The sequence below is a fragment of the Hemicordylus capensis genome, chromosome 3 (assembly GCF_027244095.1).
Source record: "Hemicordylus capensis ecotype Gifberg chromosome 3, rHemCap1.1.pri, whole genome shotgun sequence".
Taxonomy (NCBI): domain Eukaryota; kingdom Metazoa; phylum Chordata; class Lepidosauria; order Squamata; family Cordylidae; genus Hemicordylus; species Hemicordylus capensis.
In genome coordinates, this window is record NC_069659.1 from 143,819,607 (window position 1) to 143,829,806 (window position 10,200).

At 39.7% G+C, this 10,200-nt stretch overlaps 1 long non-coding RNA gene across 1 annotated transcript; it reads left to right on the forward strand.

Annotated features, from left to right (window-relative positions):
• The first annotated feature begins 583 nt into the window (after nucleotides 1-583).
• Nucleotides 584-9,250, forward strand: LOC128349235 (uncharacterized). The gene is made up of 3 exons (XR_008318644.1): nucleotides 584-660; nucleotides 1,673-1,906; nucleotides 5,552-9,250. It is a non-coding gene; the product is annotated as an uncharacterized LOC128349235 (long non-coding RNA).
• Nucleotides 9,251-10,200: the final 950 nt, after the last annotated feature.

A 10,200-nucleotide genomic window follows, 5' to 3' on the forward strand; every position in this document is an offset into this window, starting at 1 on the left:
AAATGAGACGAGAGGTGTCTGAAATACCAACACTGGTCACCACTGTACCTGTGGCATGTATTGCATCCAAATCAGAGCTGATGTATGTATATGAAGTGCTCTGAACACTTGAGGTATGCTAAGCATTATTGTTCTTTATTTTATTAAACACTTAGCTGGCACAATGACAGGAGAAGCCCTAGAAATAAGTAAAGGAACTGAAGAGTTGTCAGTATAAGATTATGGACATTATCATGCATTACTACTTCCTTTCACTGTGTTTTTTGCCATGTCATTTGTTATGTGCCAAGTATTGGAGTTAACTGATATGACGGTACATGTGGCCTCCAACAGGGTTTTTTCGGAAACTAAGGTAATGCTTTAAAACCATTTTGAATGAGCCGTTCCCTCCTTTCAAACGACAAGGAAGCCTGGATAAATACAATGCTCTGACTGTATTTTTCGAGTTCATTCTATTCTGTGGCCTTGGAGGAGAAGCATATTCTCAGCAGAGGCTGGGAATAAACATAGTAAACAAATGAAAGGAGAGTGATGACGACTCCAAACACAGATAAGGGCAAGATTTTCCCAGGGGTTACGTGGGAGAGCATGTTGCGGGTGCAGACAAGATTGGGCCACTGTCTGAGCTACAGCGGGTGCTAGGAAGGAAGTCTCCAAATGGTGAGTTTACTGTGCCTCTTAAGCAGTCACATTACAAAGCAGACAGGAGAGGGCTGGTCCCTCCTAGACCCTACCAGAATCAATCGGAGGAAGCCTGATGCCATAGAGCTGTTTCCTGTAGACTGTGTGGGAAAATGAGCCTGAGTGCAAAGTACAGCCAACAATTGGACAATAAATTATGATAAACAGGAAAAATAGCATTGAGCTCCTGAAATCAATGGCTGGAGTTCCCAAAGCATTCACAGCACATTGACAAGTGAATAAAATGTTAAACAAAAAGCAGTTGCAGGAGAGCAACAGCAGGAGAGAGGGCATGCCCTCATCTCTTGCCTGTGGGCTTCTCAGTGGCATCTGGTGGGCTACTGTGTGAAATAGGTTGCTGGACTAGATAGGCCTTGGGCCTGATCCAGTAGGGCCATTCTTATGTTCATTGGATTTGGGAAAGAGTGGGGAACTTTATCTGTGTGAAAATGTTCCCTTTCAGCATGAAATTAATACTGGTAAATGATCATGCATAAACTCCAAAAGTAAAGGTGGGGTGGTGGGTGGGTAGAAAAACTCCCAAAGTGAGAGTTTCTCAGGTGGTGGGTAATAATCTTTAGCCTGATTTGCAGCAGAGGGAGAGCCCAGTGGGTCAGAAGTGCATACATTTGATCTGTGGCTATGATGAAAAGGCTTCTGTGAGAGGAGTTGCAGGGAGTGAAGGACTAAGTTGCTGTGCCACAGATCTATGGTGACATAATTGTTACATTGTTTTAAGTTTTTGTATATATTTTAACTTGTTTTATGCTATTGTTAACTGCCCAGAGAAGAAAGTTTGGGGTGATGTACAAATTCAATCAATCAATCAATCAATCAATCAATAGTGTTCTGAATTATTAACTTCAAATAAGAGGAGAGGACAGTGACTGTACACCCCACATCATGGTACCATCATCTGACCTCACCCTTCTTCCCTTTGCCCTCATCTCTCTCCCTTTGCCCCACCTTAACTGGAAGGGGGAAATACCAGGACATACCCAATGGAGTATCATTTAAAGGAATCATCACAGGAGTTTACATGGAGAATCAGGAGAATACTTGTTAACTGTCAGTGCCGAGAACTCAGCTGCACTGAGTATAGTGCAGTTGCTATATGCTAGCATTACTGTACATTCAATGATGGGCTGAGATGACTGAGGCTGTGATGCTGGACACACACGATTCTTGTTTCTAAACTCCCTATATTGCCAAGCAAATTCTCCAGGTAAGATAAGTTTTAATAAAAATCCACTTCAACAGTTCTTTTACTTCCGTTGAAGCCAGCAGTTTAAAGGGTCAGCAAAGTGCCCTTTTTGTAACTGTAGCTAGGATACATTTCTTTTGCAAAGTGCAATAAATCAGCAATTTATGAACATGAGCAAAAGCCTCACTTTAAGCAATCTGAAGTTTTATAGAAACCGGATAGTAGTAGCCTGCCCATTGCAGCAATAACTGAATTATCCATTATAGAATCAATGACAGGAAAACTTATGATGCTCTGACTGTTATCCCATGGGAGAGACTTGTTGACACCTCGTAAGCAGTTCATGGCATTCAGTGGGGTAAAGGTAAAGTGTGCCGTTGAGTTAGTATCGACTCATGGAGTAGATAACAAGGAAATCATTTAATACCCATTGTGCTCAATGTAAGAATCGCATTACACTTGCTAGGGACTGGAAGAGATGCAAATACAAAAGATAGCTCCCACTGTAGACTTTGGGGCAGCCGTTTTTCCTGAGTGAGTCTCTGCACCTTGTGGAGACATCTGATAGCACATACCCCAGCTCCTTTTACCAAGATGCTTTCAGTAGAGCACAAGCAAAAAAGCAGCCTCAAGGTTTATCTTTTGCTAATATGTAGGAATGTGTTAGCTAAAAAAAAAAAGTGACATGATGTTATATGTATGTTACATATCTTCATGGTGAGGAATACTATCCAAAGAACAAGAAAAAAGCAGCCCAGATGTGAGGGTGAAGTGGCAAACACTAGTTCTCAGCAATGAACGCATACCAAGGAGGAAGGTGTACATTTCCCCTGCATGGAAATGGAGAATGTAGGTCCAATGTAGGCACAGAGTGGGATCCAAAAATGTTCGAAGGGGTAGGATTAGCCCCTAGGATTAGCCCCACAAGCTTCCTCTCTCACATCTTCTTTGGATGTACAAAGTAGCTCTCTGATTAGGCCACTTTGGAGGAAAATTTGCTCCATCAAAGTTAAACAATTTGCTGAATTAGACAAGCAAAATTTTAACCTGTACTGGAAACTTGTGCATTTCAGAGATAAAATTATATTAAATCCATACAGTTAATAAGCTACACTTCTCTATTTCACTATTATTCGCTAATTGGTACATATAATACACTAAGGTCATGTGTGGCAAGTCCCGCCCCTGCTGGAGCCATGACCTGTTGTTGCCCATCCTCTCTGCCGCCATGGGGCAGCTTAAAGTGGGCGTGGAGGTGGGACAGAGGGCCGAATGGGGGGGGGAGAATGGGTGAGTGGGGGGGATGAAGTCCGAGTGGAGAGTGAGGGGGAGCAAAAGGCCAAATGGTGAGCCGAATGCCAAGTAGCGAGCGGGAGAAAGCATGGGCAATCAGTGAGCGGGGGGCAAGGACAAAGGGTGAGTGGTGAACAGGGCGGAGGAATGGGCGAGCAGGCAGGGGAAAGCAACTGCCAAGAAGCAGACAGGGGGAGGAATGGGCAAGCAGTGAGTGGGGTGAAAGCAACTTCTGAGCGGGGGGGGGGAGAGCAAAGAGCGAGTGGCGAGTGGGCAAGGGAAAGCAGCTGCTGACTGGCAAGCAAAGGGTGAGCGAGGGAGAGGAAGAGCCTAGCAAAGTGTTGTGGCCAAGCTTGGGGGGAAGGCAGAGTGAGGGGGCTTTCTGCTGCCCCGCCATGTCTCTGGGGTGGGGAAGGCTGACTGAGGGCGTGGGAAAGCTGAGTGCGCTAGTGGACAGATGCTCTGTGTGGGTACAGCTTGTACTTATCTGTTTCACTATTGAGATCTGTAGTGAATTAAGACAGGAGGCTGATTACTTTATCCAGGACTGTGTTAAAAGACACAGAGGTGGGATATTTCTTTATATTGTTGGGGCTCCATTCACATTTGACTTACAAGTCATACTTTGAGGCATGTCACTTCCCTGATACTGTTGAGCCATTGGGATGGAGCAGGCATAACAATTAAAGGAACACACAAATGTTTGAGGAGTGTTCTCTTGCATACCTATGATGCCTTTGATGTGTCAAGGTACTGCTCAGTTCTATTTCCTCATTCCATTTTCATAGGGAGCTAATGGTTTAATGCAGCATCTGCATCCATTTCTACCTGTAAACGGAAACGATATTTGGACATTTGGTTATTCACTATTATAGAAGTAAGAGAAAACTCCACATGCTGAATTGCTTCAATCAATTAAAATCTCTCTCTCTCCCTTGCCCACACACACAGTATAAATAGTTCCTGTTTGCTCTGACCTACTGAGTTCAGTTAGAGTTAATTCAAAGTAAGTGTCCATAGAATTGAAGTCATAAAATATGGCAGTGGTAGCAAATGGCACAATTCATTTGTGAGATCCAGAGTTAATCCATTGATTTGAATGGGACTTAAATATACATAACTCTGGCCTGAATTTTGATCATTAGTTTTCAGTATCATAAAGGTATGTCTTTTAAAGCCTAGAAAAATAGTGTATTTAAATACAAACGTGCACTTAAAAATGTTAGCCCACTAAGTAAGCACCTTGTCACTCAAGCTTTGTACAGCACTTACCAAAGGGCTAGTGCTGGGGGGGAAAACCCTCACTAAAACTATGCTTAAAAATAAATATTGCTTGCTGCTACACAAATATGCCGAGTATCCATTATAGTAATTTCACAATAGCTTTCTTTTAAAAGTAGAAATTATACTGATGTTTTCAGTATTTCTGCAGAGCGTCTATTATTTATTACACACAAGGAGTTTTAGTGGTGCCACAGCAATGTTCCAAAAGTGTATTCTGTCTTAGTGTTGGAGGCAGATCTAAGTAAGTGCTGACTTTTACATTAAAGTTAAAAATAAAATAGGGAACTACCATGGTTGTTTCTTTGTCCCATTAACCTTTGGTGCAACCTGAAATCTGTTCTGCACCTAACTTGATCTAATGTAATCAAGTCTGCATAATAGCTGCATTCCATCTTAAGACTGCCATTACAAATGCACGGGCAGGCTTTGGGGCTGTTCCATCACACCCAGTTTTTCTTCTCTTACCTCCTTGGTTGTTCTGTTGTTCCAGCCTAAATAAGAGTCTTGGAGAAGTCAAAAGCGTGCTTACTATTTTATGACATTTCACTAACAACGGTATCATCTGACTTTGGCTTCCGGATTTTTGTTTTGTTTTCTAATAGCTACCTACTGGTTTGGCAAGTCATATTACAATATTGCTGTTTCAAAGGCAGACAGTATCATAGCTGCTTGTCAGAAGAGGGCAGCATACACCAGGAGACTGCAGGATGAAATCTGGGCACTCCTGCAGTCCCTACAACTCTAACCTTCAATAGAAATCTTGACCTGTGAAGCGGAGCCTTTAGTTTCCACTGTTTTATGATGGTTCTCCACATTCCTAGCAATGTATGGCAAAATATGTTAGTTGAAATTTGCATTGTGTGAAATATAACAGGACCAGATATTTTAAGATATTGTGGGCAGGTTTTTGTTTTGTTTTTAATCCCAGCTTCCCTAGACATGTTAGATATTTTTGCTCTTACTGGACAGAAGTCTTCACTTTTCATATCACTGGCTGCATATATGAAAGAAGGGATATAAAATCCTACCTGCTCATTGTCAAAGCATGTTGTGTGTGTGTCTCATTAGTAAATTTCCTGTTGTCTCTAGCCTTTTTTTCCTACCGTGGCTACACTGGGAATTGGATTGTCTCATCTCAGCCCTCCTATCTCCAGGAGTAATCGGAAGATGCAGTGAAAGAAAGAGAAAACTAAGTACAGTGGAACTGAAAACACATCACATTTGCCTGGTGAAGAATGTTTTCATCTTCTAAGCTTCATGTTTTCTTTTACTTCAGTTTCTCTTTGCAGGTGAAGGAGAGGAGAGCTGAACCTGAATTCTGCCTACTGAAGTTGTCTCCTCTTGTAATGCCCATTCTTTTTTTAAAGTTATCCACTAGTCTAGCTTTAGTTTTATCCCATCTTTTACTTTAAACAAAAAAAAAAAAAGTTGAGTTCATAGTTCTCAAAATGCTTTTAGGGCCAAAACCTCCTGCCCATTCTTATGTTGTTAAATAAATAAAGTATTTACCTTCTGTTGATTACCATAATTCTTGATTATGCAGGGAGAAAGTAGAGGAAAATGCTAAGAAAATGAGTTCACAGAAAGAACAGCAAAGCATTTATTATTTCCACTCCTCAGCATACTACGCTTAAAAGTGACATGTAAATAAGCTAATTTAATTACAGTTCTTCAAACTCTAGTTAGCACGAACTAAAAAGTATTTGCTAGCAATTGCAATCTAAAATAAAATGCACTGAGCTATGTAACAGTTTAAGTCTAGAGAATCAGCACTGTAGCTCAACGGGCCTCTTTTTCTCCTTCCAAAGACTGAAAGTACAAGAGCACTTTTAAGACTTTAGCTTTTATGGGGAAAGTATAGCTGGTCACCTCCTGTTCTTAAAGAGCTGTAGGCATCTGTTCTATAGGAAGCTGAAACAAGGGGCTGGCACTTCCCTCCCAATAAAGAAAACAACTACTTCTAATTTGCATGCATTAATGGATTTACATCATTAATATTTAAAGTTGCCCATTGTCCAGCCTTGAGGCATTGCTTTAAAAAAGCTGGGTTGATTGGCAAAAAGCAGGTCAGATGGCAACCTTAATTGGAATGGAAGCTATTAGTCATTAGAGTGCCTATAGCTGTGCTTCAACCCTTTGCCTCTATTTTATGCATAGCAGGGTTTGTATCATAAAAGCAGACCTGAAATAGGAACGTTCTTATAGATCTGACAAAGGAGTGAACCACAAAGGAGTGCATCTAAATCTATGGAGAACTACTAAATCTAATAGCTCTACAAGATCAGATGGACAATCCCACAACTGCATTTTTCTTGCACTAAAAAACTTATAAAGAAGAATGCAAAATCTACCCTTTTCCTTCTGTGGAGGAAAAACATGTTGCATTGAGATCAAGACTAAATTGGCACAGTCTTATCCTCGGGATAAGAACCTTATTGTGGATAATTCTCATGAAACCCCTTGTTTTTAAAGCTGGGTCACATTCATCTCCTGGTGTTTCAGAGGCACATCTACTCCTAGCTGTCTGCAGCCTCCATGTCAGTTGCATATAGGAGTTTGTCACATACATTATATTCTTCGTGATGAGGAATAGTTAAGGATTCTGGTTTTGTGCATTTCAGGAACTTTCAAGGGGCCTACATGAGGGTTCACACTGTTTATTGAAAATGACAGATCTGTGGCCAAGTTGCACAGTAGCAGAAAGAATTTAAAACTTGTGTAGGAAAGTGTCAGTGAAACTCCTGAAGTCCTGAAGAAAGACTACTGAATTAATCAGTTTTCTCTTCTATTTTTCACCACTTTTTCCATGTTACAGAAATACTTTTCTCAATAAACTACCTGATAAAATGAAAAGTTAAACTGATTCATCTCTGTACATAGGTGCTATAAATGAACTATATTACATAAAAAATAAAGATTAAACTTAGATTAATCTTAAAAAGTAGATTAAAACTTTTTTAGCATAAAACTATATAAAAATGGAATTATGGTGCTTACTAATCAATCAAATATTATTTGCCCTGTTATCTACATTTGTTTTTATGACCATGGTGAATATACATACTGAATGTTATTCAGGGCAGTGGCAGTGACACTTAACTGAATGCATTGCATTTTTTTTCCCCAGTCCAGATCTTGGAATGCAACAGAGCACCTAGAACAGCCACTCAGAAATTTTTTAAATTTAAAAGATTCTAGAGATAAAATAAGTCTTAGGTCTTGTACAGATCATATGTTTTTGGTGGGTTTTTTTTTAGAAAAGTAGAAATACACTTGTCCTCCTCTTCACATTGGCAAAGGTCAAATTTATTTTGTTTCTGAAGCACTTCCATCATAATCAAACTTGTATTCCAGGGTTTTTGTTCTTACATTATTTTTGGCAGTGCTTCAAAGAGTATCTGCTAAAAGCTGAAGCAAAGTTTCCAGAAGGGCAACCAGCTCTCTAAATGAAATGAAATGTATCCTCCTGTTATATCATGGCCACAAACACCTATTGGACAGTGTTTGTGACATCATTGCTAACAATACCAAACTTCTTCTTGCCCCAGATAAATTTTTTAAGGACTTTAAAAAATTAAGTTCAAGAAAAGCTTAGAAGACATTGACAATACCAAATGACTTTTCATGTAGCCCTCTTAGAAGAAAAATATTCAGCAGCAATATGCCACCAGTTATTTATGGCAGCACTAAGAGGAAAGAAGCTTCCATGGCTCTGAAAACATGATCATCTGTAGAAGTCCTTAGAAACATACAAAGTTCTTCAAGAAGTGATGGAGTGCTGCTAGGACGCCAAGAGCAAAGAGACAAAACTAATTCTACCCAGTACAGAGTCTTCAAGCAAAAAGTGTAGGTCCCCAAGGAATCACCAATGACACTGGAGCTGCAGAGTCTCACAGTAATAAATTGCACACCATAAGAGGAGAAGTGCAATTATAGCTGATGGTCAAAGGCCACTAAGAAGTTCAACAGTAACAGACAAGTGGTGCAATAAACGAGTCAAACTAGGGTACAGCAAAACACCCTCAAGTCCATATCTACAGAGCTGTGGTTTTGTAAGCAGTCTCTAGGACAAATTTGTTTTACCGTATTTTATGGACTATAAGACTCACTTTTTTCCTCGAAAAATATCCGCCAAAATTCAGGTGCGTCTTATATGTTTTAACAGTTTAATATGTTAAAACTCTGAAAAACTGGATTAAAATTAAGGTGCGTCTTATAGTCCGTAGCGTCTTATAGTCCGTAAAATACGGTATTTGTGGTTTATTTAGTTCCTGTGAATAAGATTACAAGCATCAGACTTACCAACATTTCCAAAATATACAGATTAAACAGTATCGTACAAAATATCACTTGCAACCCTAAGTTCAAATACAGTATACCAAATATATAATAATGACAGATTTTGTTATTAAAATTACCAGAAATTGCAGCCTTGGAAAAGATGAAGTCTTTTATATAAAACAAGGAAGAGAGGAAATTTTTCTAATTTGAGATGTGGGCAAATTGAGGTACAGACAAATTTTCAATACAAATTGAGAACAAAATAATCATTATTCAGTGTCTACACAACCCAGAAGGCCATTAAAATCAGCGACAAAATGTACTGCAGTGATGAGGGGAAAATGCATATGTGCTCTATAAGTAAATTCATATATTACCTGAACAATGTGGCTTCATCTGATGTGATTGCTTCTCACAACATTCTAGTAAGATTCAAAGGGAAGTGATCCTGTGCGCAGGGTCACTTTTCCCCATGTAATGACAGCGTTGCCCTGTGTGTGTCTCTGAATTAAGTTTGTCAAATAAAAAACAGTTTTGAAATAATATGTTGAAGCTCTTCTTATGATTCATATAAGGGGGAAAAACTGAACTTCCCTAACCCCCAAATGCAACAGGCTAAAAGTAATCATTTGGTGACTGCTATAAATCTTAATGGCTTCTGAAAATGTCGAGATGTACAGAAATCCCTTCCTGACAAGTCTTAATGAGTAAGCAGGCTCATATGGGAGAGAAGTTCTTTTAGATATGCTAGCCACAAGCTATTTAGTGTTTTAAAGATTATACTAGTAACTAGCACTCAGAAATAGACTGGAAGCCAATGACACTGGTACACACACAGGAGCTATATGTTCTTGGAAAAGGGTCTCTGTGCAAAAATTTTAGCAGCAGCATTTTGCACAAGCTTAAGTTTCCCAATGGTCTTCACACAGAGCACATGGCAGTACCCAAAGCACAGCTTAAAACAGTAATAACTTGAACATGAAGAAAAACCTACAACACTCTTTATCCAAAAGAATGATGAGTAGTAGCTTTAGCAATATACAAACACATCAGATGCCAAATGGTTTCTGGAATAAGTAGATTTCACACTTCATAGGTAAAACAGGGTGGGAAGAGCCGCTTCTAACCTCTTCAGAGTCTTCTCACAGCCATGAGATAATTGCCATAAAGGCTCTGCTTCCAATAGCTGAAGTTCTCACTTTTTGTGTAGTGAAGGCACTCGGAACAGGGCCTGACCTGCCAAATGCAGACTGCACAGGAGCTCATCATTTTTAATCAGAGTTCAGCTTTGCTGCACTAAACAACACGGCTTTACTGCTCACTAAGTGAGATTGTGAGCTACCTGGGGCAAGAACCTGTCTTCTGTGCTTATGTAAAGCATCAAGTATATATACATTGCAGTCATCATATAAACATACCAAGGCCAGTTCCCCACATTTTTTCACATTCTAGTATAA